General features: G+C 49.0%; 1 non-coding gene across 1 annotated transcript; it reads right to left on the reverse strand.

Annotated features, from left to right (window-relative positions):
- Window positions 1-2,477: 2,477 nt before the first annotated feature.
- On the reverse strand, window positions 2,478-2,549 carry TRNAC-GCA (transfer RNA cysteine (anticodon GCA)). The gene has a single exon. It is a non-coding gene; the product is annotated as a tRNA-Cys (tRNA).
- Between the last annotated feature and the right edge of the window lie 15,542 nt (window positions 2,550-18,091).

The following is an 18,091-nucleotide window of genomic DNA, read 5'->3' on the forward strand; positions in this document are numbered from 1 at the left end:
TTAGCGTCGGCCCAGCCGGGTCGGCAACCTGTGGCGTCTCTTGGAGGACTTCCTTCGTGACCCCGTTACTCATTAAGGGACAACTCCCGTCTCGTATTCACCACCACCAACACGAAGTGCATTGCAGTTCTTAAGAAATGTTGAGGTTTTTTTTTTTAACCAAATTCGAAAAGTGTCTCTTGTTATTTTGGTTTTGCCCACTCCTGGTGTAGTTTGCGCGTGCTGTTTCTCGCCGATGAGCACTAAGATGATGAAACCATCGTTATTGATATCCCATTCACAATCACTCTTACCAACGTATTACCTCTCTCTGTTCAAATACGCGCTTAAACTTTAGTTTCTCCTGGATAAATACGTTACTGTGAAGGCTTCCACTGCGGAGGAGATGGAGCAAATAAATTCACCTCGTGCGCAGTATATGCTGGGTGGATTATTACATTGCAGGATCGCGAGAGATGGCTTGCAAAGGTTTTCATACAACAGTGGATTGACCATGGCTGATGATCATGAAGGCAGGCAAAGCTCACGTGGTAGCGTTTGTCTCCCAACTGCTGACGCGGCCAAACGTAGCATGCATTCACTTTTGGCTGAGTCGACCTAGAGGGACGACAATGCCCATGTTGAGATGCCACTTGCCTGATGACGTACAACTTGACCAGGAATCGACCCCACAAAATTCCAACCACGCCCGGCCGCCTTTGTCTCGCCAGTTCTGATATTTTCACACCGAATCGGGTACTCATTTAAGGCTGAGTCGACCTACGGGCGCCACGGTGGCGAGATGTGAGCTACCTCGCCTGGTATACAGAAGGTCGTAGGTTCGATCCCGACCCTGACGCCTGCTGCTGCTGCTGTATATTTCGCAGTTTGCGGTGTCTCTCTCTCCCCGTGGCCGCGCGGGACTTTTTCCCCACCCACATTTAGAGAACCACTCAGTCCGTTTAGAGCATTTGCCTACGATACATTTCCACGCGATAATGATAAGCCACTGACTTCGTTCAGCTATCGTTCGTGATGGCCAGGGTCGCTTCTAGTAACAACAAAAAATGCTACATAGCTCAGTGGGCCTTACCTGGTAAAAAATATACGAAAATATTTTTTTTAATGTGTTTGTAATAATAGGGTTTTTCCCCTTTTTTCTGGCAACAAAACTGAAACCTTTTTACAAGGATTCATGTCTGCATTAACCACAATACCTGCAGTCAAAATGAAAACAAAAAACATACTATGATAATATATGCATTCATACTCTTTGGTTCTATTCGGTAAAGTCACGTAGGTGACTTTACCGAATAGAACCAAAGAGTATGGATCCTTGCAGTCACGAAAGCTTTAAATCTAGAATATATGCATTGTATACGCATTGTCCTTGAAACTGATTGGTCCACACCAAGGGACGGCTTTCTTTCAAGGACAATGTATATATTATCATAGTATGTTTTTTTGTTTGCATTTTGACTGCAGGTATTGTGGTTAATGCAGACATGAATCCTCGTAAAAAGGCTTCAGTTTTGTTGCCAGAAAAACGTGGAAAACCCCTATTATTACATTTTGGTACTGGCAAAGGAGGTCTAATGATGTAAATGTATTTGTAGTTTATAGAGGTTTTTTTTGACCGTACACACGCACACTCGCACGTGCGTCCGCGTGTCGCGAGGCGGCGCTGCACGAACCGAGGGATGGCCTCTTCCGCGGCTCAAGCCGCCACGCCTGGGATTGTTTAGCCAATCCCGTGACAACAATTCACTGCCGTGGTGGGGTCAAGAGGAGGAAGACGAAAGGTGTCCAGTAGGGAGAAATAAAATATTCTACTGGACATCTGTGAACACGGCTGGACGTCTGTGATAAAGAGCTTTATAGGTCATCGGATTCCTCCGGGAAAATGCAGATGTCTGATGCGCACTGACGGGTACTGTACTTGCCATCACCTCGCAGCCCAGTGGCTCTCTTTGGAAGTTGCACAAATCTCAACGTGGTCCACCAACCCTTCCCTTCAGCAGCGCTGGATCGCTTCTGTGCACCACGGCATCATCACGCAGCCAGCAGTGGGTCGATAAAGGGGATGTAAATTGCAAATTTTCCAATTCAGCCACGTGACTAAATATAAAGCGAATCTTTAGAGCCATCATTTTGCGGAAAAAAATATCACAGCAACCATTGATCCACAAGTTTCACGTAACGTCGATTAACAGAACGCACTCGCCGCATTCGTCAATAACACTGTGGCCTAAACATAACATGTATAATAGGCGACGTTTTGGTCAAACGGCCCTTCTTCACGACAAATAATGATAGTACATTGCGCGAAACGTGACCCATTTTATGTATAAGATCAATGCGTTAATGACGATTGTGTTGGTGTTATGTTCGTTGTTAATTGTGTAACACAACAAAAGCTGTCGCGGCAGCGTCACCAAATAATTAGTTTCACTATTATTATCAATAACAAAATGATAATTAAAAAAAAAACAATTACCAGGGGGCACCCGGATTTGAACCGGGGACCTCTTGATCTGCAGTCAAATGCTCTACCACTGAGCTATACCCCCGCCTGGCGCAGAGCGGCTCCACGTGCACTGTTACCGCCGCCGCCGCCACGACGCAGCAGTAGCAGCTGCAGACGCCTCCTCCACGTGGCCCTCTCCCCTCCGAGTCAATTCGCTTCTATTGTCGTCCTCGCGTCGTTCCGGGGCGTTCCATCGCCTCGCGTTTCCTCGCTTTGTGCGGTCGCCTTCGACTGGCCCCGTTGCGGCTCCGTCTCGTTGTGCAGGATCTCGCTAGGATCACTCACGTGCGTCGTTCGCGCGTCCCTTGTCTCGCAGAGCTTATCTCGTTCGTTCCGTCTTGTTATCTTCAATCCATACTACGATTAAACACAATCTATGCCTCGAGTTTCCATAGCTGTCAACCCCTTATCAGTGCCCTACATCACTACAGACAAATTCAAACCCCGTGCCCCCCTTATAAATCTCAACGTTCATACTACAAAGTCCCATCACAAGGGAGAAACACAAACAAATAAACATTTTTAAAAAATGTGACCGTATCTAAACGGCTGTACACCGTATGTACTTGAAAACTCAATCCCCCTGTACAAGAATACGGGGTTTAAACCGTATGGGTTTACGAGTTATGAGTGGTGGCTGGGCTCCTGTCCAGCCCAACAAAATCTCGTCGTGTTGTTGTTCGTGGGGCTGCTACGGGTCGCTGCTACCGAAGCAAGTTGCGTTGACTGGCTCAGCGGGATTTTCCGGGTAACAAACAAACAAACATTGAGCGGAATAAGTTTGGAAGACGTTTAGTGATAATACTAATAGCTATAGATAGTGACACCGATCACGTGGGAGCAAACGATACGGAAGAGTTACCCACGGTCCATTTAAAATCGCTCTTGTTCATTGGTGCTCCTAGTAATGTGCTCTAAATAATTAGCCAGAATATTCTTAAAATCCATCGCGTCGTTGCTTTGTGGTGGCTCCTGGCAATCTGGAATTGCGAACATCACCATCATCAACATCATCATCAACATCATCATCAACATCATCATCAACATCGTCATCATCAACATCATCAACATCATCATCAACATCATCAACATCATCATCAACATCGTCATCATCAACATCATCATCAACATCGTCATCATCAACATCGTCATCATCAACATCATCATCAACATCGTCATCATCAACATCATCAACATCATCATCTTCATCAACATCGTCATCATCAACAACATCATCATCAACATAATCAACATCTTCATCAACATCTTCATCAACATCATCATCAGCATCATCATCAACATCATCATCAACATCATCATCATCATTAACATCATCATCATCAACATCGTCATCATCAACATAATCATCATCATCAACATCGTCATCATCAACATCATCATCAACATCATCATCATCATCAATATCATCATCAACATCGTCATCAACATCGTCATCATCAACATCATCAACATCGTCATCATCAACATCATCAACATCGTCATCATCAGCATCGTCATCATCAACATCATCATCAACATAATCATCAACATCGTCATCATCAACATCATCAACATCATCATCAACATCATCAACATCATCATCAACATCAACAACATCATCATCAACATAATCAACATCTTCATCAACATCGTCATCAACATCGTCATCATCATCATCAACATCATCAACATCGTCATCATCAACATCATCAACATCGTCATCATCAGCATCGTCATCATCAACATCATCATCAACATCATCATCAACATCGTCATCATCAACATCATCAACATTATCATCAACATCATCAACATCATCATCAACATCGTCATCATCAACATCGTCATCATCAACATCATCATCATCAACATCATCATCAACATCGTCATCATCAACATCATCAACATCATCATCTTCATCAACATCGTCATCATCAACAACATCATCATCAACATAATCAACATCTTCATCAACATCTTCATCAACATCATCATCAGCATCATCATCAACATCATCATCAACATCATCATCATCATTAACATCATCATCATCAACATCGTCATCATCAACATAATCATCATCATCAACATCGTCATCATCAACATCATCATCAACATCATCATCATCATCAATATCATCATCAACATCGTCATCAACATCGTCATCATCAACATCATCAACATCGTCATCATCAACATCATCAACATCGTCATCATCAGCATCGTCATCATCAACATCATCATCAACATAATCATCAACATCGTCATCATCAACATCATCAACATCATCATCAACATCATCAACATCGTCATCATCAACATCAACAACATCATCATCAACATAATCAACATCTTCATCAACATCGTCATCAACATCGTCATCATCATCATCAACATCATCAACATCGTCATCATCAACATCATCAACATCGTCATCATCAGCATCGTCATCATCAACATCATCATCAACATCATCATCAACATCGTCATCATCAACATCATCAACATTATCATCAACATCATCAACATCATCATCAACATCGTCATCATCAACATCGTCATCATCAACATCATCATCATCAACATCATCATCAACATCGTCATCATCAACATCATCAACATCATCAACATCATCATCAACATCATCAACATCGTCATCATCAACATCACCAACATCATCATCAACATAATCAACATCTTCATCAACATCGTCATCATCAACATCGTCATCATCAACATCATCATCAACATGATCATCAACATCATCAACATCATCAAAATCATCATCAACATCATCATCATCAACATGATCATCAACATCATCATCAACATCGTCATCATCAACATCATCAACACCATCAACATCATCATCAACATCGTCATCATCAACAACATCATCATCAAAATCATCATCAACATCGTCATCATCAACATCATCATCAACAGCATCAACATCATCATCAACATCATCATCAACATCATCAACATCATCATCAACATAATCAACATCGTCATCAACATAATCAACATCGTCATCAACATCATCAACATCATCATCAACATCATCAACATCATCATCAACATCATCAACATCATCATCAACATCATCATCAACATAATCAACATCATCAACATCATCAACATAATCATCATCGTCATCAACATCATCATCAACATCGTTATCAACATCATCAACAACATCTTCATCAACATCATCATCATCAACATAATCAACATCGTCATCAACATCATCAACATCATACATAATCATCATCGTCATCAACATTATCATCAACATCGTCATCAACATCATCAACAACATCATCATCAACATCATCATCAACATCATCATTATCGTCCAGCTGTTGCTGATGCTGCACATTCACAGCAAGCAGCAGCAGGGGGGTGAGCAGCAGCATTCGATCCACACCAGGGGCCGGCAACCTTCCAAAGAAGTAGGAGAAGGGCCATTGATGATGTTTTTGTTTTTAACCAAAATTAGTTCGAGAGCCGCATCACAAACGCAGGGCTACTTGTACACAAACACAGCAACAGGTACACAGCAGGTGACGACAACAACCAGGGGCGGAGCCAGGGGGGGTGACAGGGGTGACATTCTGTGTTTAAGTGTACGACACTCGGTCTGGCGGACTCCGTGCAACTGCATTGTCAGAGTGTGTAGCCAATCGATGGCGTCTAGTTCAACAGCCTGACTCTCTAAATAATTCTTGAAATTAACATTTGTTGAATGTCACCCCGGCCTGAAATCCTGGCTCCGCCCCTGACAACAACACATTCTGATTTAAACAAATTAAAGTGATGGAATTAAACCGTTTAACCTTGCGCAAGAGCGCAGAAGCGTGGTCACCACATGTGCGCCTCTTTATAAGGAAGGAAACAGGTGGACTTCTCCACAAACCTGGCTGTCGCCTGATGAAGCTAGTGTTAATTACTGGCGAAACGTCGTGCTCAGATTGTAAATGTTGTGGCTTGGCTCTCCAACACACCGGTGTAGTGCTGTACTAGTGACGAATTGGCCACGTTCTGTTTACGGACAACCCTTACTAGTTGGCTGTGTCGGGTGGTGGAGGGTTTTAACGACACATATTTACGCTATCTAACCCAAAAACAACTCTATTATGGAGACTATAACCGCGTCTCTTTCGTTTATTCACCCCCCCCGCCCCCCCTTAGTTATTCTTTAACAATACAGTTTAACTGTTGTCGATTTTGTTGTCACCAAGACATTCCACGGCGACCCATTCCCTGCCAACATTGAAGCAACCGCTTTATTATCTTTGCGTTAAATTGCGTTTAAGATGCACGTATTTTTGTTTGCTTGTTTGTTTACAAACGGCGAGGGTGTGGGGGAGGGCGCAGCCAAAGGGTCACCACCGCATGCGGCCTCGGAGGCGCAGGTTGCCGGTCCCCTTGGTCCACTCCGATTGCCCGAGGAGACACCGCGAGGTCCCAACCTCGCTCGTCTGGCTCCCGACCCACGAGCCACTGTCGCCTGGTCCGCCAGACTTCGTGCGCGCCGCGTTATGAACGGCGGCGCTGTCGATGGTCGACGTCGTGGAGTATTGTGACGCTTACGGATCGACGTTCAAAGCCGTGGAAACGGGTGAACAATTCGCGTCGTCGCGTAGAATGTGAGACGACAACACAGAGAGGCAGGCGATTCGCCTCCGACACTCTGTACACCCTCTCTGCGCGTGCAAATTAAAAGTATTCCTTACAGAACCCATCGGCCCAAACGGTCTTGTTGGGCAGTGCATTAATTCTCGATGCCGGTGTCGACTTGCAGCGTCTCATCAGCTCGCTCGATCCAATGCCGTGGTGAACTTCCAGATGAATGCGGCGATCGATATCGCTTCCTTCTCGACGCAAAATGACACAAAACGCAACAGAATATGAGCACCCTCGTTGTGGCGTATTTAAATGTCATCGAGTTTTCAAATATCAGGGAAAGGCCCACTGAGCTGCGTGGCTCTTTGTCGGAAGCGACCTGGCCACCAATAATGATCGCTCACCGAAGTGGCTCATCGCGTGCAAATGTAGTGCAGCCAAATGCTCTCAGCGGACTGAGTGGTTCTCTAAATGTGGAGAGGGAAAAAAATCCCGCGCGGCCACGAGGAGAGAGAGACACCGCAAACTCCAAATATACAGCAGCAGCAGCAGGCGTCAGGGTCGGGATCGAACCCACGACCTCCTGTACACCAGGCGAGGGAGTTCACATCTCGCCGCCGTGGCGCCCGTAGGTCGACTCAGCCTTAAATGAGTACCCGATTCGGTGTGAAAATATCAGCACTGGGGAGACAAAGGCGGCCGGGCGTGGTTGCTGGTCTCCCACCCCGTTGTGTGCCATTCCGGCCTTCATAGGTGCTACTCGCTAGAAGCACTGTCTCCAACACACGCGTTTACTCGAAAGTGCTCAATCAATGACTTTACCGAATAGAACCAAAGAGTATGGATCCTTGCAGTCACGAAAGCTTTAAATCTAGAGATTCTGCAGAAATTTCGCACTCCCAGAATGCCGTGCAATGGGTCTATGGGTAATATAAGCCAGTGGTCCTCAACCTCTGCTGGCTCCTGGTGTTACCCAGCGCGTTGAATGTTGCTTCAACCGAGTAACCCCCTTGCTTGACCCAACATTGTTACGAGAAATAAATGTGTGAAATGATTAACATCTTTTACCAATTGTCCATCTTGTGAGGTTATATCCCAACTAGCTAAGTGACTGCAAGCGAAGGAAACTAAATTTCTGCGGGCGCTCTGCCAGACGTGATTGGCTCGCTGGTTACTTCTAAATTTAAAGCTTTCGTGACTGCTACGATCCATACTCTTTGGTTCTATTGGGTAAAGTCACGTAGGTAAAAAATAAAATAACAAAACTCACGACGTTTCGGCCACAACACAAGCGGCCTTCATCAGGTGAAGGGACGAGACTGTCTGGAGGACAGCGCTGGAATTTACTCTCGGTGACTGCCCTGTGTACGATCAGTGAGCTTAGCAAGGTCGTTTATCTCGCTCTAAGTTTCCATATTGAATCACATTTCATCGTTATTTTATATTGACAGATTCATACGTGATTATTCACCAATGACTCTCACGTAACATATCATTTCACACGTAAGTCACCTCACGTATCCCCTGGAACATTGCCACGTTGCCCCGAGGGGGTTCGCGTATCCCCCGGTTGAGAACCACTTGTGTAAGAAATACCTGTGTGGTATTTTGTGTATTGTGTGTGTGTGATGTAGAGCGACAGGCGGGTGCAACTGCGAATTGTTCCCGGCAAATGTACGTCAAATAATGCTACACCGGACCAACTGGATTCCAAGTTAACGACTTTCACCTGCACGCCAGAGTCGTTTTCCTGCCACTCGTATGCGTGTCTGTATGTGTCCTGGATATAGCGGTTAGCGCGCTGCGTTACGGGTGTATATGTTGAACTACTTTCGTGCCTGGCCACACATGATAGCTCAACAAAGTGGCTCATCGTGTGGAAACATGTATAGCAGCCAAATACTCGAACTGCAATGTTTCTGAATGTGAATGACCCGGAGAACAATCCACGCGACCACGGGGAGACCACGCAGACTCCAAATATACAGCAGGGAGCGTCAGGATCGGGATCGAACGCACGACCTCCTTAATAGCAGGCGAGGGAGATAGCATATTGATGTATCGCCGCCGTCACCCCCCCCCGCCCCCCCCCCCCCCGGACAATCGGCCACATACTGCACTCCTGTCCTCATGAGAGATCCATTCCCAGTGGCATCACAAAGACAAAGATCCCTCGTGTAGCCTTAACAGACTGTAGGGGCAAGTGCTGTTTGAGAGCACCTATGAAGGCCGCACCACGCCCGACCGCCTTTGTCTCCCAAGTGGCGATGTTTACACATCGCACCAGGTACTCATTTGAGGCTGAGCCACAACCACTCACTGTGCCACACCCGAAGCCTAGATTTAAAGCTTTCGTGACTGCAAGGATCCATACTCTTTGGTTCTATTGGGTAAAGTCACGTAGGTAAAAAAAAAAAATAACAAAAATAACGACGTTTCGGCCACAACACAAGCGGCCTTCATCAGGTGAAGGGACGAGACTGTCTGGAGGACAGCGCTGGAGTGATGGGTAATACCCATGGGTAATACCCATCGCTTTCACACTCACTTTCACACTCACTTTCACACTCACTTCTGCTGCTGTATCTTCTCCGCGCTTTGTTTCTTCTCACACAGCTTAAAGGTCGCGATCTGAACGTGGCTTTTTTCACTCCAGCGCTGTCCTCCAGACAGTCTCGTCCCTTCACCAGATGAAGGCCGCTTGTGTTGTGGCCGAAACGTCGTGATTTTTGTTATTTTATTTTTTACCTACGTGACTTTACCCAATAGAACCAAAGAGTACACCCGAAGCCGTTGAATGGATCGCTAACCTCGACATCAAACTACGGCTGCTTCCCCAGCCGCACGCGGACGGATGAGGAGGGTTCTGCATTGCATTGTTTGGACAATTTCATTCAGCGGAGTTTCTTTTCAACGCAGCGTCAACAACAGTAGTATCCGTATCACCACCATCATCACCACCATCATCAGCAGCATCATGAGCGTCTGTCCGGGTCGGCGACCCGGAATAGTATCCCCGCACCACCACATTAAGTATACCTCTCACTCTGGTTGTGGCGACTAGGTAGCAGTGCAATCGAACTGCGGCGCAGAAAATATTCAGTGAGAGATCAAGCCCAGGATGGAATGGACGTCTTTGGCAGGTGGAGAAGGATGATGGATGGATGGATCTTTCTCTCAGGCTTCACTGCCGTTCTCCCCCCGCCCTGTGTCCCCTATGAGGTCGCGATCCGGGGCGAGTCGGGGCAAAGCCTCCGCTGGAACGATTACAGCTCAGAGAGAGGGTGGGATGGATGGTTGATGGGTGGGATGGATGGTTGATCGGAGGGTTGAATGTAAAAAAAACGATGAAACTACTTTTATTTTACCAGGTAAGGCCCCACCGAGCTATGTAGCTCTTTTTCAGAAGAGACCTGGCCACGAATGAAAGCTCAACGAAGTGGCTTATTACGTAGACAATTATTGCAGGCAGATACTCTAAACGCATGTTTCTAAATGTGGAGGGAAAAAACCGGAGGATCCGGAGAAAAATCCACGCGACCACGGGGAGAGACACCGAAAACTCAAAATTCTGTATACAGGCGTCAAGTTGGATGGTTGATGGGTGGGATGGATGGTTGATGGGTCGGATGGATGGTTAATAGGTTTGATGAATCGTTGAAAAATGATGGCATGGTTGATTTATGTATTTATGTTGAACTTCTTTCGCACAGTTCGTATCTAACCGTGCTAATCGGAGGTGTGAAATGGATGTTTAATGTGTGGGATGTATGTTTGATAGATGAGATGATTAATGAGTGGACTAACTGCGAGCGAGGTGGGATCGACGGTTAATGGATGGGATGTCTGGTTGATGGATGGCACGTCTGGTTGATGGGAGTTTTAAGGAGGCAATATTTTTTTTTGTACAGTTTCTGTGATGTTTTTTTTTCAAATTGTAAAACGCCGCAGGCCATGTTGCGAAAGTGACGACAAGAGTTTGGTATTGTGTTCTTTATTTTATTTATTTATTTATTTTAACTGTCATTCGAACCGTCGACGTGAATTTCGCACAGTTCACGTCTCGACCCGGTGCCGTGAACCTCCCAACGCGAGTCAGCTCGCGCTAGGAAAAGGCTCAATTCACCAACAGAGTGACTCTGAGTGAGAGCCTCACTCATGCTTACGTGCTCACGTCAGACTTGGCAACGTGTCAGCCTTGGTTCACCTCAGCCATTGGTTGTATGGCTTACGTAAGAATCAGATCAAGCGTTCAGAAGGGAAACAAAAAGCACGAGGCTCAAGCCGAGCCGAACTGGTTCCTAGACGAGAGGTATAAGCTGGGGACGATCCGGGATTAGGATTGGAATAAGCTGGGTTCAGCTCGGACTAGGCTCAAGTAAGCAGTGGTGGGGTGAGCCAAACTAGAACTCTAACTCGCGTTGACTCAGAGCTTGCCAAATGTGAGGATACGGGCGAGATAAGGTCACCTCGGATTAAGCCGGGGGCTGGATTCGGCGAAGCCGGAGTTCAGCTGAGCTAGGGAGAGTTAAGCAGGGATACAGACTTGGGTTTAGGACCGATCAAGAGCTGAGAAACTGCAACTCAGGTTTTGTCCGAGCTGAGCTTAACGGGTGTTACAAGGACCTTGTTCAGCTAAGCTAGAGTCTGGGGCTAGGCTGACCTGAGTTACTTCAAGCTTGTCGAGAGCCGGGTTGAGCTGCGCCGGGCTTATTTAACCTAACGCTGGGGTATAGACCTCCACTAAGCCAGGCAATACCTGGGCTGGGCTCGTTCGTGCGTGGAGCTTCAGCTGGAGTTGAGGCTTAGCCAAGCCGGGCTGGCCACCATGCGACCGCGCGCGGGGAGTCTGCCCCCCGCACTGCGCCTGGCTCTGTCCCTCGCCGTGTCCCTGCAGGTGCCCCCCACCGGGACCCCCACCACGGTCGCCTCGTCTCCCACCGCGAGGCCCGCGACACTCTGGCCTCGCAGCAGCAGCAGCAGCTCGCGTGAGTCACCAATGGAACCCGGGGTAGTCTTTGTTGTGCGCTATCCTGCAACGTCAGCCCCATAGCGTGAGCTTTCTTTAAAAGGGGCGGGTGGTGGTGGGGGCACGACACAGTCGATGTTAAACACGCTTTAAATCGGTGCTGAACGCTACACAGAATGAGTAAGCGATGCGATCTGCTTGCGGCCGTTGTGCATTGCGCTCTCTCGCTCTACGAGGAAAGGCTGCTCCGTTCCGTAATTGTGCGGGGAAGGGGGCGGGCAAGCCGCTTTCAGCCCCCTACCTGTCAACCCCTCAGTCTCACCCCCTTTGTCTCACCCCCCCCCCCCTCTCAACCACCCTCCTCAACCCCTCTGCCTCACCCCCTTGTTTCCCAACAGCTCCATCTGTTCCGTTTGGACCTCAAGAACAGAGCGCAGGGCGCCCCAATGCCGAGTCTCCGGTATAGTGCACAGAGGACCCCATCAGCCTCATCAGCTGCCGTGTGGTGCTCCGCTGCTACACCACCGCGGCACCCAAAACAATCGCGCAACGGTGGCTAGGAGATGTTAGCTACCTCGCCTGGTATACAGGAGGTCTTGGGTTCGATCCCGACCCTGACGCCTGCTGTATATTTGGAGTTTGCGTACTCTAACCATGCGTTTAGAGTATTTGGCTGCTATACATTTGCACGTGATGATGATAAGCCACTGCGTTGAGCTATCATTGTGATTGCCAGGTCGCTTCTAATTTTTTTTTATGTAACTCAGTGGGGCCTTACCCGGTAAAATAAAATAGTTGACTTTTTAGTTTCTACCACTCGCACAGCTTAATCAGACACTGACATCTGACACTCAGAACCATACATGTGCTATTGTCCCAGTAAAATGACCAAACTTGATCCAACGCTGACATGTGGTCAGAACCGTTGGACCGTTGGCCTGGCTTTGGCTGAACGTTGGCCCAACGTTCGGCCAACGTTTAGTAAACATGGAACGTTGGCCCAACGTTCCATGTTTACTGTGACCCTGCATCTCTGGGCATGGGGTCATTAAAATCAAACCCAATTAATCGAACAAGTGACGATTATCGCGATATCCGTTTGGCGCAACTTTGTACTGTAATTGTGTTTCCTATATCTTGATGGTATTGGGTGTGTTTGTTTTTGTCTTTATGTAACTACAATCGAGTTCACACTCGGACTAAGTCTGCGATGAGCCTTCTAGCCGTCGCCACTCTGCCAACCTCTACCGCACGTGCTGTCGCAAATAGTGATCTCATATGGTCGGCACGCCGTCAGTTCCATCGGAAAACGATTGCAAAGCGCGGATTTAATGGATAATTTTGTTATTTAATCACTATGTTGTTCATTATATCCTACCGATACGCTGCTACTCCAATGTGGAATCGCTTCTCGTGGTCTCTCTCCCCAAGTTGGTAGAACTTTGTTCACTTAAACGATCCTCTTCGCTGTTATTTCGCACACCTTTAATGGTGCTGTTTGCTGCTGTCCGCTTGGTGTTTTTGACGTTTTAGTCCTGTTACCAGCAACCATTATATATAAACATTTAAAAATAAGAAACTATAACTGGGGATCATGCCCACGGGATGAGTCGCTGTAACCGGGCCGAGTCCCCACGGGATAAGTCGCTGTAACCGGGCCGGGTCCCCACGGGATGAGTCGCTGTAACCGGGCCGAGTCGCTGTAACCGGGCCGGGTCCCCACGGGATGAGTCGCTGTAACCGGGCCGGGTCCCCACGGGATGAGTCGCTGTAACCGGGCCGGGTCCCCACGGGATGAGTCGCTGTAACCGGGCCGGGTCCCCACGGGAAGAGTCGCTGTAACCGGGCCGGGTCCCCACGGGATGAGTCGCTGTAACCGGGCCGGGTCCCCACGGGATGAGTCGCTGTAACCGGGCCGGGTCCCCACGGGATGAGTCGCTGTAACCGGGCCGGGTCCCCACGGGATGAGTCGCTGTAACCGGGCCGAGTCCCCACGGGATGAGTCGCTGTAACCGAGCCGAGTCCCCACGGGAAGAGTCGCTGTAACCGGGCCGGGTCCCCACGGGATGAGTCGCTGTAACCGGGCCGAGTCCCCACGGGAAGAGTCGCTGTAACCGGGCCGAGTCCCCACGGGATGAGTCGCTGTAACCGGGCCGGGTCCCCACGGGATGAGTCGCTGTAACCGAGCCGTGCGCGCGCGCACCACCACCAGGAGCAGGGCGGCAGCGGCTTCTACTCGTGGCGCGCGCTGTCCGGGGGCGAGGCGCGCGCGCTCTGGGAGGAGCTCCCTGCGGATCGGCCCGGCGTGCGCGTCCACCCCCTCCTGTCGCAGGCGACGCGGCGAGCCGACGTGAGTGAGACCCGGGCACAGAGCCGACCGCTGCACTGGACACGTCGTATGTGGGGCATGCGTACGGTGGCCCGGTATGCACGAGGTCGTGGGTTCGATCCCGACCCTGACGCCTGTATATTTGGAGTTTGCATGATCTCCCTGTGGTCGCATGGGAGACGAATCCCCGCTAATCGGAAAGTAATCTCCGCTCATCGAAAAGTAATCCCCGCTCAACGGAAAGAAATCCCTGCTCATCGTAAAGTAATCCATGTTCATGGGGAATTAATCCACGTTCCTTTTAAATTAATCCTCGTTCTTCGGTAAGTAATCCCTGCTCATCAGAAAGTAATCCCACCCGCCGCCAGGACTTTCCCATCTGTTTAACACGTCGTAGGCTTTCGCGACCAATATTATTCATAAGTGTATTGGTCTTCCATAATACAGGTTTTTTGGGTTAGATGGTGTAAATATAAATGTATCGGTAACTCCGCCACCAACCCGACAGCCAATTAGTCAGGTTTGTCACGTATAACCACAAGTGTCAATTGGTGACTACTTCAGCACAACCGGTTTGTTGGCGAGAAAAAGCCGCAACATTCACAATGTCGGTGCTATGTTTCGACCGCGGTCACAATAACCCAAGCCTCACGGGTCGAGCGATTTGCCAATTCTCGCCCCTGCAGAGGTTTCGCCTGTCCTTCCCGTTCCCGTACTTCGGACACGACTTGACGGACATCGGAGTCGCCACGGGGGGTAAGACATCGCCTCCCCCCCGACCCCCCCCCCCCCGTATCTGTACGTCTATGTCTGCTACAGGGGTCGGCAAACTTCCAAAGAAGAGGAGGAGGCAGTTGAGTGTTTTTGTCTTTGACCAAAATCGTTCGAGAGCTGCATCGCACACGCGGAGCGACTTGTAAACAAACACAGCAGCAGGTACACAGCAAATGACGGAACATTCTCACTTCAATTACTACTTTAATGAGCCAAGAATGTCTGTGTGTCCCGCGTGTGATGTTACTCCACGTGGACCTCCCCGCTCATTAATAATAATGAGCAGGTGACGTCAATCCACATCGAACAGCCCCCCCTCATTAATAATCATTGAGAGGTGAAGTCTTCCAATTGAATCTTTTTTCAAGGAATCCTGTCTACATTAGCCACACGTACCTGTGGTGAACATGCAAACAAAAAAGAGACAGCTTTCTTTAGAGCCGAGTCTCAAAGTGTTAGACCAGAGAATGGCAAAAGGCGAACAGTGCAAGGGCAATGCCACTATCAGGGCATTTATATCTCGGGGTGAGCAGCTACACTATGGGACAAGTACTGCGTGTGGTGAATGCGGTGGCATGATTCCTTGACAAAGGGATTCTGTTTGGTGTTTTAAACATCATAACGCAACTGTTTTATTGCCACAGAGGGTGAACCCCACCGTTGTATTGGAGCGCACGCGGTGGGACCTTGCAGCGTGCCAGTTAATGTTGTTCTGAACTCGTGGCTCGTGGCGCCACAGGGTTCCTGTCGACGATCGAGGGCCCCGGCCACGTCGACCTCACCTCGGCCCAGTTCATCGCGCCGCTCATGGCCGACTTCGCTCCAGGACTCGACCCCCGCTCGTCCATCAGCCACTTCGACAACGGTGACGATGGCAGGGGCCGCGATGATGATGCTGGTGGTGGTGGTGGTGATGTGGTGGTTGTGGAGCGGTTTTGATTATCATGGTGGTGATGTTAAGGCTCGGTGATGGTGGTGGAGTGGCTCTGATGAAGATGGTGGTGATGTTCAGGCTCGGTGATGGTGGTGAAGTGGCTCTGATGATGATGGTGGTGGTGATGTTTAGACTAGGTGATGGTGGTGGAGTGGCTCTGATGATGATGATGATGGTGGTGGTGATGTTTAGACTAGGTGATGGTGGTGGAGTGGCTCTGATGATGATGGTGGTGGTGATGTTCAGGCTCGGTGATGGTGGTGGAGTGGCTCTGATGATGATGATGGTGGTGATGTTCAGGTTCGGTGATGGTGATGGAGTGGCTCTGATGATGATGATGGTGGTGGTGATGTTCAGGCTCGGTGATGGTGGTGGAGTGGCTCTGATGATGATGATGTTTAGACTAGGTGATGGTGGTGGAGTGGCTCTGATAATGATGGTGGTGATGTTCAGGCTCGGTGATGGTGGTGAAGTGGCTCTGATGATGATGATGGTGGTGATGTTCAGGCTCGGTGATGGTGGTGGAGTGGCTATGATGATGATGATGATGATGGTGGTGATGTTCAGGCACGGTGATGGTGGTGGAGTGGCTCTGATGATGATAATGATGATGGTGGTGGTGATGTTCAGGCTCGGTGATGGTGGTGAAGTGGCTCTGATGATGATGGTGGTGATGTTCAGGCTCGGTGATGGTGGTGGAGTGGCTCTGATGATGATGATGGTGATGATGATGGTGATGTTCAGGCTCGGTGATGGTGGTGGAGTGGCGTAATGTCCGGCTGCAGAACGACTCGCGTGGAGCGTCCTTCACCTTCCAGGTGTCGCTCCATCGGTCGGGCACCATCGTGTTCGCCTACCGCCAGGTGAGCACCGCCATGGTGCCGCAGATGGCGGTGATTCTGGTGATGTCGGTAGTGCTCATTGTGGCAACAATAACAGCGATGGTTGTGTCGGTGTGTTTTCGTAGTGATGATGATGATGATGGTGATCATAGCCTTGATGATATCAGTGGTGGTTTTATTGGTGGTACTTTAGATCATCATGATGATGAAAAGGGGGTGTTGGCCGTGGTTTTGATCATGATAATGATGGTCCTGCAACTGCTGCTGTTGATGATGATGTCGGTGATGTTGTGGGTGATGGTGTCGGTGATAGTGTCGGTGATGGTGATGATGTCGGTGATGGTGTGGGTGATGGTGTCGGTGATAATGTCGGTGATGGTGTCGGTGATGGTGTCAGTATTCGTGATGATGTCGGTGATGGTGTGGTTGCTGGTGATGGTGTCGGTGATGGTGTTGGTGATGGTGTCGGTGATGGTGTCGGTGATGGTGATGATGTCGGTGATGGTATCAGTATTCGTGATGGTGCCGGTGATGGTGTGGTTGATGGTGATGGTGTCGGTGATGGTGTCGGTGATGGCGACGTCGCTCCCAGGTCCCCGTGCCGATCGCGTCGCTCGCCACCGCTCGTCACCCCGTGCGTGTCGGCCTCTCGGACGCCTTCACCGTGACCCCGCCAGACACCGCCAGGCCAGGTCGGCCGCGGTTCACTCCCTGCGCCCCACGAAACGCGCCCCACGTGTTCACCTTCTTGTGCTTCCCCGCACACCTCCGATTAGCTACGTACAGTGCGAATAAAGTTCGATATACATACAACCATCCCACCACCCATCAACGATTCAACCGACCCGTGAACCATCCACCCCATCAACCATCCATCCCACCCATCAACCATCCATCCACCCCATCAACCATCCATCCCACCCATCAACCATCCATCCCACCCATCAACGATCCATCCAGCCCATCAACCAACCATCCCATACATTAACGAGATTTCCATCCAACCCACCCATAACCCATCTATCCCACCCATCAACCATCTATCCCACCCATCAATCATCCATCCCACCCATCAACCGTCCATCCCACCCATCAACCATCCATCCAG

This window comes from Petromyzon marinus, chromosome 4 (assembly GCF_048934315.1).
Source record: "Petromyzon marinus isolate PM22_M1 ecotype Great Lakes invasive population chromosome 4, UKy_Petmar_22M1.pri1.0, whole genome shotgun sequence".
Classification (NCBI taxonomy): domain Eukaryota; kingdom Metazoa; phylum Chordata; class Hyperoartia; order Petromyzontiformes; family Petromyzontidae; genus Petromyzon; species Petromyzon marinus.